At 30.0% G+C, this 12,521-nt stretch overlaps 1 pseudogene across 1 annotated transcript; it reads right to left on the reverse strand.

Annotated features, from left to right (window-relative positions):
• Positions 1-8,473: 8,473 nt before the first annotated feature.
• LOC114294741 (cysteine-rich receptor-like protein kinase 10) lies at positions 8,474-11,830 on the reverse strand (annotated as a pseudogene). The gene is made up of 7 exons (XR_014341272.1): positions 11,755-11,830; positions 10,639-10,776; positions 10,400-10,521; positions 10,095-10,305; positions 9,534-9,771; positions 9,003-9,153; positions 8,474-8,915 (listed from the first exon to the last, which is right to left on the reverse strand). The product of XR_014341272.1 is annotated as a cysteine-rich receptor-like protein kinase 10 (transcript).
• Between the last annotated feature and the right edge of the window lie 691 nt (positions 11,831-12,521).

Raw genomic sequence — 12,521 nt, forward strand, 5'->3', positions numbered from 1 at the left:
CTCATATGCTTGTCTAGAGAAGTGAAGATAGAGCTCATATGCTTATCTTTGTGAAGTGAAGTGTGGATACAGCTTGTATGCTTATCTGTGGATATTGTTGATATACATATCTGTTGTAGAGTGTGGATACAGCTTGTATGCTTATCTGTGGATATTGTTGATATACATATCTGTTGAGAATGTGGATATAGCTTTTATGCTTATCTGAATGTGAGATATAGTTTTTATACATATCTGTGGAAATGATGATAGAGCTAGCATGCTTATCTGTTGAAAAAGGGAAAATGAAAAGTAATTGGGACTTGTAAGTCGTCGACATAAATATGTAATTTATGTGATTGAATCAGTGTTGACCAACTATCAATTGCTAATGTTTTAGTCATTGTTCATGGTTGGTTTAGTGTATTTCTACTGGGCTGTGGCTCACCCTATATGGGAATATCATTTTCAGGTACAGGAAGCATGCCACCTCCAAGGACATAGCTGGGAGGCTAGTGGCGGACATAGTTTTGTCGTTTTACTGTTGATGTATTACATGTAATTTCAAGCCAAGGGCTTAATGTGTAAACGAGTTAGAACTCTTTGTTGTAACCAAGTGTTAACTTGGAAAGCTGTAAGCCCGTAGGGCATTTTGTTATGAGGTTAACATGTAATACTTATGTCTTGGAATTCTAATGAATGAAAGGAATGCAGTTAGTTTAAATGTAAATGCATGTCTTACCTGATGGGTTTATTATTATTATTTTGAGGGCGTTACACTTACTTTGCCAAATGCTTCATAACAAACACCACACACATGTGTTTTTTTTTTTTTAAATGATTGTTAACAATTCTAACCACAAACGGCTGGTAAATATCATTTATAATATCACTATAATGATTTATAATTTTCAATTTAGAAATGCACAATATAAATTTAAATATTTACAAATTTTATTATAAAATAACATAATTAACATTATAAAGTGACATAACATTTCTTACATTATATTCTTTGAAAAGGTATATGCTATTGATTTCTCCCTTTTATCCTCTGTTTTTTAATGTTTTATTAGTATTAATAAAATGTTGCTTTTAAAATAAAAATTTAAAAAAAAAAAAAAAAAAAAAAAAAAAAAAAAAAAAAAAAACAGAAAATGCACTACCACTACTGTCTCTTGCTCTTGTTGTGTTGAAGTGAAAATGACCTGATGAGCTGGCCATTAGCCAAAAGGGATTCTGAAGAAGACTTTTCGAATGCAAACAGACGCTGCTAAGGGAGGGAGTTAGGGGTGTGCATAATACCGCCGAAATCGCCGAAATCGTACTGAATCGTACCGTCAAGGCAAATTCGTTATTATTTATCAATCGAATCGCCGGTTTTTGGTAAGAAAAATGGCAAATTTTAGTGACACTTTTATCAATCCGCCGGTTTCTATTTTTCTTCCAAACCGCACCGACCCGCACCGCTATTAAATCATGTTTTATAAGATTCTAAAAATTCTTTTTTACTTAAGTTTGCTTGTTGTTCTATACCTTAAAATATAGTATTACATTACTGCCCGAGGGAAATTTTATGTATTGTATTTGATCATTGTAACTTCCACAGATGCTTGTAATGAACTGATGGCATAGTCGTTGATATTATCATGTTGTTGCTACACTTGCTGCATCAGAAGAAAGCTTCGCAAGATGCTTAACATCACGATATCTCTCGTCTTTTTTTTACTCTTTGATTTAAGTTTTGTAATTTGAATTATATTTTTTATAAACCGCCAATCCGCCCGAACCGCCAAGGCAAATCCGTCATTATTTGCCAACCGAACCGCCGGTTTTTAATAAGAAAAATGGCAAATTCTAGTGACACTTTTATCAATCCGCCACCCGCCATACGGTTTCCATTTTTCTCTCAAACCGCACCGACTCGCACCGCGCACACCCCTAGAGGGAGTGGTTGGCGCCATTATAAAAAGTATTTCCTTATTAAAAAATATTAAAAAATACAAAAATATTAAAATATTCCATTTTATTTTTTCTTTTAAACTAAATTTCCAATTAGAGCCGTATTTTAGAAAACATTTTCAAACCTTTTTATGTTAAACTTGGCATTCTTTTCAACTATATATATAGTAGGTCGATTTTAAAGAAATTCTAAAATATCACTTAATTTTGTAAATTCATCTAATGAGATTACAAAGTATTAGTTAAAATATTAAATTAACCCTAATTATCTATAAAATTTCAGTAGTTTGATTTTAATCACTAGGTACAATCAATGTATCTATAATTGAGAGAGAAACTGACACGTGAATACCCAATGTATTCTTTTTTAGTTAGGTCTACCACAACGTATTAAATGTGCCAGTTGGTCAGAAAATTATAGTATCATCTTGGGATAAATTCATATGGTGCCTTAATTTAATTATTTTTTAGGCAAAATAATAAGACCCACCATTTTTATACTTCGCAAAGTAAATCGTGTGTGTAGTAATAACCCCAAACCATCAAAAACCTCTTCAAATTAGATTCAATTACACTTTCTTATTAAACGATTTTTAGGATTTATAGTGGGTGTCACATTATCTAAATTTTATACAAATATAAAGTTGCACTACTTTATCAAATTTCAAAGTCTATGATCAATATTACATTTTAAAAAAAAAAAGTCTAAGACCTATAATTTATCACGCCATCACGAGTGTTACAACCTCGCTTAATATTTTGAGATATAAAATAAAAAATTGTAGATATAGCTCTTTTACAATAGAAGGGAAACAATTTTGCCAAGCTTAATCAAAACAATTCAATCTCCAACCCTTTTAAATTTTAATATTTTGATAATATATGTTGAATCACAAGTTTGAGTCTAAGTTAAAATTAATTTCTCGAATGCCAATTGGATTGGGGTTGGGCAAAAGTTTCAAGCAATCCGAGCAACTCAAGTCCAAGTTTAGTACTATATTTCATATAAAAATAAATAAATAAATAAAAAACATCACCCTCTCCTCTCACATTGACCATTAGATCTCCTCTCATTTTCTTTGGAATTGAAGTGATGAAACTTTGTTTTTTAGATTGTGCCAAAATACTATAGTTGGTTATTTGATTTTTTATTCATGTTGTTTTTTAAAGATTTTTGGTTATCGGATTAAACGTCAGAGTGTGGCACAATTTTTCCAAAATCAAATTTTCTTAAGAGTGATTCTATTTGCACATAAATAATAACTCAGTATATTCAATTAAAATTTTAAAATTTTAAGTCCTACTGTATTCTAATGTAAATTTACTAATAAAAATAATACGCTAAAATAAATTTTTTTATACGTATTATTTATATTCAAGTGTCTTGGCCTTCGCTCTAAAAAAGAGGGGATTGTACCTTTGAGTAAGAGATTATCTATAATATTGTTGTAGAACATGACCCCATTCAGATTAACTTCTCCAAGTTTCCCTCCTATCACACAACTCATAGACAAATCATCAAATCATCAAATAACAGGAGCCAATGAGATTAACAAAACTAATAGAGATAAATTTGAGAAACTCGTACTACGTGGAACTCTGGACCATGAAATCGAGAATTGATAAGCATTTACCCAGTGCATTCACTATCTCAATGTCTTCCTGTGGCAAATTAAACAAGACAGTAAGTTTTTTATCCTTTTTTTTGGGGCAAGAAACTAACGTGAAACTAATTCAACTTTGAATACTATCAAGTAAAAAAAAAAATTCACAGCCAAAATTTCCCAACAACTACTCAATCTTGACTGAAAAAAATGCTTGTCCGTAACGCCACCCAGCAAACATGTTCTCCTCTGGTGTGTGACACATCTTTAAAAAAATGTTAGATTCAAAGAAGTCATCAATGGAAATTTGTTACGTATATGCATTATGGTTGATGGGTCTTTTCGTGTTCTCAAAGTGGCATCGACTGTATTGGATGCATAATGCCCAGTCGTTTAGATTTTGCGACGTTTTATTTTAATATATGTATGTACTGATTATGCATCTGAAAATCATGGAGAAGAAGGCAAGATAAAGGGTTTAGCTTAGTGGGAGGAGAAGCCAATCAAAAAGCTTACCATTTAAGATGTCGTAAGCTTGAATTTCACAAAGATCAAACATTTCAAATCTTTGGGTTATTAGAGGTTTATCCGATTATTAAATTTAGGTCCCGGGATTCAGACACCCGGTTATCGAAAAAGAAAAAAAAAAGAAAATCATGGATTGTCGATTAAAGTTTGGAACAATCTATTGCATTGAACATTCGTTGATTTCAAAATAATACTATCAAGGAAAGAGGAAGAGATGGAGGGATTATTTTTTTAATTGATTTTTTTATTATTGGGGTGTACTACAAATTATGATTCTAGCTTAAAAGTAATTTATGAAAAAATATAAGGTGTATTAAGAGTAATTATAACCCTAAATATTTTAATAGAGGGTACTGAGAAATTGTGTATACTAAATGATTTTAAGGGATTTACATGTAGGTTCTAATAAGTGGACTTATTATCCAATACATCCTATAATAATTAATGACGTTTTTCATTAAATACTATTAGAAAAAGTGACTAATTATTAATTTTCAGTGACAGTTAAAAATTTTGTCACAAAAAATATCACTAATTATAAATTTTATCGACAGTTTAAAAAAATCATCACACAAGTCACTAATTTTTAACTTTCAATGACAGTGTGAAAAATTCGTCACAGAAAAACGTTACTAATTGTAAGATTTAGCGATAATTTTTTAAAAATCGTGATAGTCGTTAATTATTAATTTTTAAGGGCATGCAAAAAATCGACACAAAAAAGCATTTTTAGCAATAATTTTATTATAATTTATTTTCAATAGAATATGATAGAAATTAAATCCAATCACTAAGATCTATTTACCCAATGATTTTTTGTTTGCAAATAGAATCACCCCTTTTAAGTATTCAATTGATAAAAGGAGCACTACAACTTATCCAAGATAAGTTAACAAACCCAAACATACTAATTTTCACCCGAAAAATAACCAAAATCTCATTCCAATCTTTCGTGGACGACGGATCTAAATTTATTAAATATGGACTGTGCTTTGAATGGAGAGAAGCTGTGGCCTTGAAATAATAAGACCCACTATTGTTATGTTGGTTTTTAAAAAATAATAAAATTAAGTATTACAAAATAAATAGTGTAGAGTAATATTCAAAATTATGAAAAATCACTTTGAGATTAGATTCAATTACACTTTCTGATCAACCAATTTTTAAGATTTATAGTAGGTGTCCCATTATCTAGATTTTACACAAATATAAAGTTGCACTACTTTATCAGATTTCAAAGTCTAAGACAAACTCTATGATGTATACCCTTTAGGGTGTATCCTACATGCACCTCATTACAAATTTAAGGTGATAAAATTATACCAATTTATCCTATATTGTGATTGAAATTATGAAATTTTTATGATAAAATTATACCAATTTATAATAAGGTGCATATGGTGCGCACTCCCTTTGGGGGTGCACACCATAGGCTTTCCCTAAAAAAAATATATCACCCTCTCCTCTCACATTGACCATTAGATCTCCTCTCTCATTTTCTTTAGGATTGCAGTGATGAAACATTTTATTTATTTATTTTGATTGTGCCAAATTACTATCGTTGGTTATTTGATTTTTTATTCATATTATTTTTTAAAAATTTTTGGTTATTGGATTAAATGTCACAAGTTTGGCACAGTTTTTACAAAACCATTTTTAAAATATTCAATTGATAAAAAGAGCACTACAATTGATCCAAGATAAGTTAACAAGCCTAAACATTTTCTATTGGCAACATCTAAAAAAAAGTCATTTTATTAGCTTATTCATTTATTTAGATTACATCACATCTTTATTTTTTTATAAATTTTTTCATAATAAGCAAAAAAACTAACTTATAAATTATATCCAAAACAATTATAATTTTCATCCGAAAAATAATCAAAATCTCATTCCAAACTTTCGTGGACAACCGGATCTAAAAATTCATTAAACATGGACTGGGCTTTGAATGGACACCTTGAGCTGGGACGTTGGGCTTGGGCAACTCTAAACGTTACTTGGCTGAGGTTGGGTAACTATTGAGCCCAACCCGGCCTGATCGATTTGCGCCCCTATAAAAAATTCATATTAATCTAATAATCATAGTTACATAATATTTATGGGTAAATTATAAATATATTATTTAAGATTTGTTTAAAATATAGATTATTATTGTGATTATGAGAATTACATCCCGCTCTTTCAAATTTCTAATCGCATAACAAATGACCCATTTTATTAATAATAAATAATGAATTTAATTAACAATTTTTAATGGTATTAGAAATATATTTTACTTAATAATTTAGAGAATTCATTATCGTATATGAGAGTAGTTAGAAATTTTATTTTTTCTGTTAATTCTATTAAATAAAAATTCTGACAAGGGACTATTTATAATTTTAAAAGTACATGTGACAATCTGTATTTTAAACAAATATCAGAGTGTGTATTTGTAATTTATCTTTTTTTTATATTTATTTGGAAAAATTAGATCTATAGTCCCTACATTTTGCCTTTTGTGTCATTTTGGTCTCTACACTTTCAATTAGTTTAATTTTGACCCTTAATTTTAAATTCTGTATCAATTTCATCCAATTGATAACAGCGTTAGTGCTTTTGATAGAAAATTATCACTAAATTGGTTGAACTTAACTAATTGAATTGAATAGGTTTATAATTTTACCTTGAAAAGCATGACATGTATCACATATATGCATATTTTTATTAAAAAAAATGCTAAAATTGTAAGCAATTTGATTAACTTGAGATAAAATCATAAATTTATGATCAAAATCGAGTCAATTAAAATTAGAGACACCAAAGTAACAGAGAGACCAAAATACAGGGACTATAAACGTAATTTATCCTATTTCTTTCAAATACATAAGCAGTTGTGTTTTCGAAAAATCATATTCATCATTAGTTTTTATAACAATATGATAAAAATATATTGAAAGTCTGTTTAAAGGTGAAAATGGACGAAGTGTAACCTGATGTGAATGCCTAGAAGTTTGAAAATAAATTTGAGTTTTTAAGCTATTACCTTTTCTATTTGTGCCAATGATAGAAAAGTGAATGCCTAGAAGTTTGAAAATAAATTTGAGTTTTGAATCCTTCAAAAATTCAAAAAAACATCATTCTAAGTCTGAATTTGAGTTTATTCTATATTTGTTTAGAGAAATTTTATAGGGCAAATTACATCGATATTTCTTACATTTTGTTTATTATCTTATTTTGATCCCTACACTTTTAATTGTTTCAACTTTGATTCTTAATTTTAAATTTTATGTCAATTTATAATCTAATTAATAATACCGTTAGTGTATTTTTATGAAAAATGATCATGGAATTGGTTAAAGCTAACTTACTAAGTTGAATAAGTTTATAATTTTATCCAAAAAAGTTTGACATATGTTACTTGTATGTTCATTTTCTATTAAAAAATATTAACAGTTGTAATCAATTGGACTAAATTGAGGTAAAATTATTGTAAATTTAAGTCAAAATCAAGCCAAATAAAATTATAGAGATTAAAATGACGCAAGGATCAAAATACAGGGACTATTGGTATAATTTGCCCAATTTATAATACACACCCTTCTATAAATAAATAAATTGTTTGACATAATAGAATCTACACTTTTATTTATTTTTTGTTTTGTATTTACACAAAATTTACTTTCACATGTAAACACTAAAATTACTAATTTTTTAACCCGTGCTTTGCACGGAAATCACTTGAACCATTTGATGATAAATCTAATTTGAAAATATTGTATTAGTAAGTAAATTAATCATAATTTGTCTTTCACAATAATTAATATATTGAATTTTTAAAGCAATTTCATATAATTTTTTATTATTAACTTATTAGCATTTTCGATAGATTTTGACGTAACTGATTGAATATAAAATTTGATCAACTTCAATTTAAAACAAATTTATTTCTTCAGAGGCAATTGTAATTAGTATAGTCAATAATATTCTATATACAATCCAATACATTTTGCAAACAACCATCCATTACTTTTAAATAATTTATTAGTTCAACTATTTTTAAATTTTTTCTATAAAATTTTATTTTTAAACTATTAATACTATAATGTAATATTTTTGGTTCACTATAATGAAATTGAATAGAATGGAATGGTCAATACTTAACGTCTATATATAACGACTATAATTTGACAATAGTAAATGATGATTCTATTTGTAATATATATTTTATTATTGTTTTTTTTTTTAGTGAATTAAACGTGAGAATGGATATTATGATAGAATGTTTACAATTTTACTTCGTTTCAAGAAACTACAAACATGAGATAAGAGTAAAAATTATTTGAGAGTTTTATTTTCTAGACAGAATTCAAATCCTAAGGTCACCTTGCCTGCTTTCCCTAGGGCCAACTTTGGAGGCTACAGTGAACTGGCTACAAAAATCCTACCAGGGTGAATGCCAAGTTTTAAGTTTATTCTTTCATACCATAGAACTATTCCTAAACCTTGCCTTGGCCTAGACTTATCAAGTTATCTGGGGTACAGTTCAGTAATTGAAACTTCATTCACAGACGATGGTATTGACATACTTGTAGACTGATACGACTCTAGACGTTTTTGTGTAGTCGTCCCTATGCCATTACGTGCAAAGAATGCAGGCTTTTGAGGAAATGATAGAGTAACAGAGTAACTATTAAGCATTAGAAATACTGTTGCCATGGACGGCCTAGTATTTGGATCTTCTTGGACACATAATAAGCCGATATGAATGCATCTAGTGACTTCATTTCTTGAATAAGACCCCTCTAGTGTTGGATCCATCATTTCCAAGGGTCTTTCATCCTTCCAGAGTTTCCAAGCCTGTAATAATTCATGATATATCACTCGTAGAGCTAATAATATTCACAATGAAAGAAATTAATTATTAGAATTATTATTTTAACTCACATAGCTTAGAAGATTGTCAGCATAGTCTGAATGGCAAAATTTACTGTTCTTCTTGCCACTTATAATTTCTAGAACTAAGACTCCAAAACCAAATACGTCTGATTTCACAGAGAAGTGACCGTGCATTATATATTCTGGTGACATGTAATCACTAAACACAGTACCATTAGTATACTTTAAAAAAAAAAAATGAGTAGTTTTTTTTTTTTTTTTTTTTTGATCAGCAAAGAAAAATTTTATTTAACAGTATGAAATTAAAAGTACAGGAAGATGGCATGCATCGAAAGAGTTTCGGAAGTATAAAAATACCCCTACTACTGCTATACGCACCCATACAACCAACCCCTAAGCCTCTCGATTTTTTAAATAAATGAGTAGTTGATGCAAACATTAATGACACTGTGAAGTAGTGAGGAATGGGATCCCATCTTTTTACTTCTCTTTATTTTGCTGAAAACTCTACCTTTCAATGGAGAAATTATGAATGCACTAATAGAAATAAGGAGCACATATAGGGGTGTGAACACTTACTGTGTTCCAATTACTCTGTCTGTGTTAGCTTGAGTTTAATCTACACCAAAACTTCTTGCTAAGCCAAAATCTGAAACTTTTGCATTCATATTCTCATCTAAGAGAATATTGCTTGCTTTAAGATCACGGTGAATAACTCTAAGTCGGGAATCTTCATGAAGATAAAGAATTCCTCGAGTGATCCCTCTTACAATCTGGTAACGTATTGGCCAATCCAACTTTTTTTGTTTTTCTGGATCTGAACAACGAGCATAATGGATATTTAAGTTAGTAGTAAGGACATATAGTTGGCACATTTATGTTTTATTGTTATTCAATTCCAAATGCAAACTTAAGCACAAGAAAACATAAAATAGCATGAAAATTGGCATAGGCTCCTCAAAACTCATTATTTTTTGAAAAAAAATTGGAAATTAATTTCTAATATTTCAATGTTTGTATAGCATTTATGCTCTATTACTTGTTTCCAAGAATAAACATTTTTGAGTTTGTGCTCATGGCAATCATGTGTTATTGTGAAATTAAAAATAAAAGAAGTGCTGTTGTTTAGATATGCCAAACCAAACAAAAAGTAGTCAAGGCTTTTGTTAGCCACAAATTCGTAGATGAGTATCTTTTCTTCTCCTTCCAAGCAGAATCCCAATATTCTCACTAGATTTCTGTGTTGAAGCTTCGCTACCAAGACGACCTCATTCTTGAATTCTTCTCCACCTTGCCTTGAGTTTTGAGATAGCCTTTTTACAGCTATATCTTGCCCATTAGGAAGTGTACCCTGAGAATGTATAATATCTTTACAAGTTCCAAAAATTTTGGGTGATTGTATTTTGCATATTTGAAACTAAGTGGAATCAGATGTAACTGGTTACCTTGTAGACATCACCAAAGCCACCTTCACCAATTTTATTTTCTTCAGAGAAATTGTTTGTAGCGGCTTGAATTGTAATCAAATCATATTGCAGGGATTGAACTGTTGTAATTTCATTCCCAGCTGAACAAGCAAAAAATTAAAAATAACGACTTTTTTGAAGATTTATTATTCCAACGATTAATGGTTAAAACAAGAGCAAACATAAACATGTGTTTCTTTTTTATTTTTCCTGCTTACTGGTATCTTCTTGAGGAGCATCATATTTATTCTTTGCTTTGCTAATTAGGAAGCAGAAACCCATAATGAAAAGCAATACAAACACCACTATCGAAACTATGACGGCTATCAGTACTTGTGATGAGATTCCCCCCTTTCCTGCATCCATAAAAATAGTTTTGTTAAAGATCTGTATTTAGTATTTCATTTCACAATTACTAATTTCATGCTCTAGCAAAAGCCTGTTCTGCTACCACAATGGGGCTCACTATAACTAATTGGGCTTTCAATTTAGTGATAAAATTATTTTTTAGAGACAAAATGTTTTAACTGTCAAAAATGTCAATATTATAATTTTGGAATCAGCTTCTCTCCGGTTGGAATTTCCCAATTAGACCTTCATGTTAGGCCTCTGTGGCCCCACCATGAAGTTCATATTGATGATTCAAATCGTTTGATATGTAGGGCTCGTCGAATACTTCATCCCTGTAAAAACTCACGTTGATCGGATATCAATAGCCACTTGATCAGATACCTTGCGTCAACAATTTATTTTTAAAATTATTGTTACCATTTACAAAAATTTGTTCTGATCAAGTGTCTATTAATATCTGATAAACATGAATTTTTTGCAGATATTGAGTACTTGATGATTCCTAAATATTGACTAGTTTGGATCATCAATGTGGACTTGGTAGTCAACCCACGAAGCCCAACAACAAACTTCAGTCCAATTTCTACTTGAGCTTACATTTTTAGCGACGAAATTAGACGTTTAGTAACGAATTACTATTTCCTTTTGGGACCAAAATTTTCGTCTAAAATATTAACCTTTTGACATGATATTGATTGTCCCTAAAAGTAAATTGATTAGTGATATTTTCAAATTTTGTCACTAAAAATCATTTCTTTCTATTTTTTGAATTTTCTGAAGATTGGAGTTGGTCTTATAAAATATTTTGTAACGAAGAATGAAAGAGTCTGATCTCTAAACCCCTGTATGTGATAGTCGAACGGAAAACATGTGAATGGTACTTGCGTTGTGTTTCTGTTTAAAGTTTACCTGTATTCCTTGCATGACCCGGAGAAGGTAGTGGCGTTGCAGTGGCATTATTGTAAAATAGGTACGACTCATACCTGACATTGCAGCTCGGAAAAAGATACCGCTCTCCTTGCTTCCCCACACAACAAATTGGGAGACCTGAGATGGCATCACTAAGGCATGTGTTACAATCCTTACTGGATATATCTGGTGTGCATTGCGCAAGTCCATACTGTTGGAAAATTGGTTTATATAAGGCATATTTTAGGCCGACTTTGAGCCCAAAATTAAGTAGGCCCCTAAAATATTTTGGGGCGTGTCCGAAGAGGTGAAGTGTTCCTTGCCGCGTGGCAAGTCACACGATGAAGACGGAACGTCAAAACCATTTATGAGTGAATGGGAAATTGACATCGTTTTCAGGTTTAACATTAATTTTTAGACAAAATTCATTTGAATTTTTTCAATAAAAATTATTGTGGGAATTTAATTTAAATCTAAATTCAAATTTTTGGATTCCTTAAATGGTTTCCTAAAGTTTGTCAAATAAGATTAATATTTATATTCCAAACAGGTTTTATTAAAATCTATTATACTATTAGATTTATTTGTTTAATCTAAATCTAATAGTTTAATATAATTATTTCAAACAGTGAAGGTTGTTGGTTTGATTAAACTATGCAAATAGTTTAATAAAATTTATTCCAAACAGTGTAGTGTAGAACTTTGTCACGGTTTTTTGTTTTTCAAATTGATTGGAAGGAAGTTCTATTCCATGTGCAACGGCAGAAACTGTTGGAAGGAAGTTCTATTCTATGTGCAACGGCTAAAACTGTTTGAATAAGTTGGCACCTGTTCATTTGAA

The sequence above is a fragment of the Camellia sinensis genome, chromosome 9 (assembly GCF_055761805.1).
Source record: "Camellia sinensis isolate YWXY chromosome 9, ASM5576180v1, whole genome shotgun sequence".
In the NCBI taxonomy this organism is placed as follows: domain Eukaryota; kingdom Viridiplantae; phylum Streptophyta; class Magnoliopsida; order Ericales; family Theaceae; genus Camellia; species Camellia sinensis.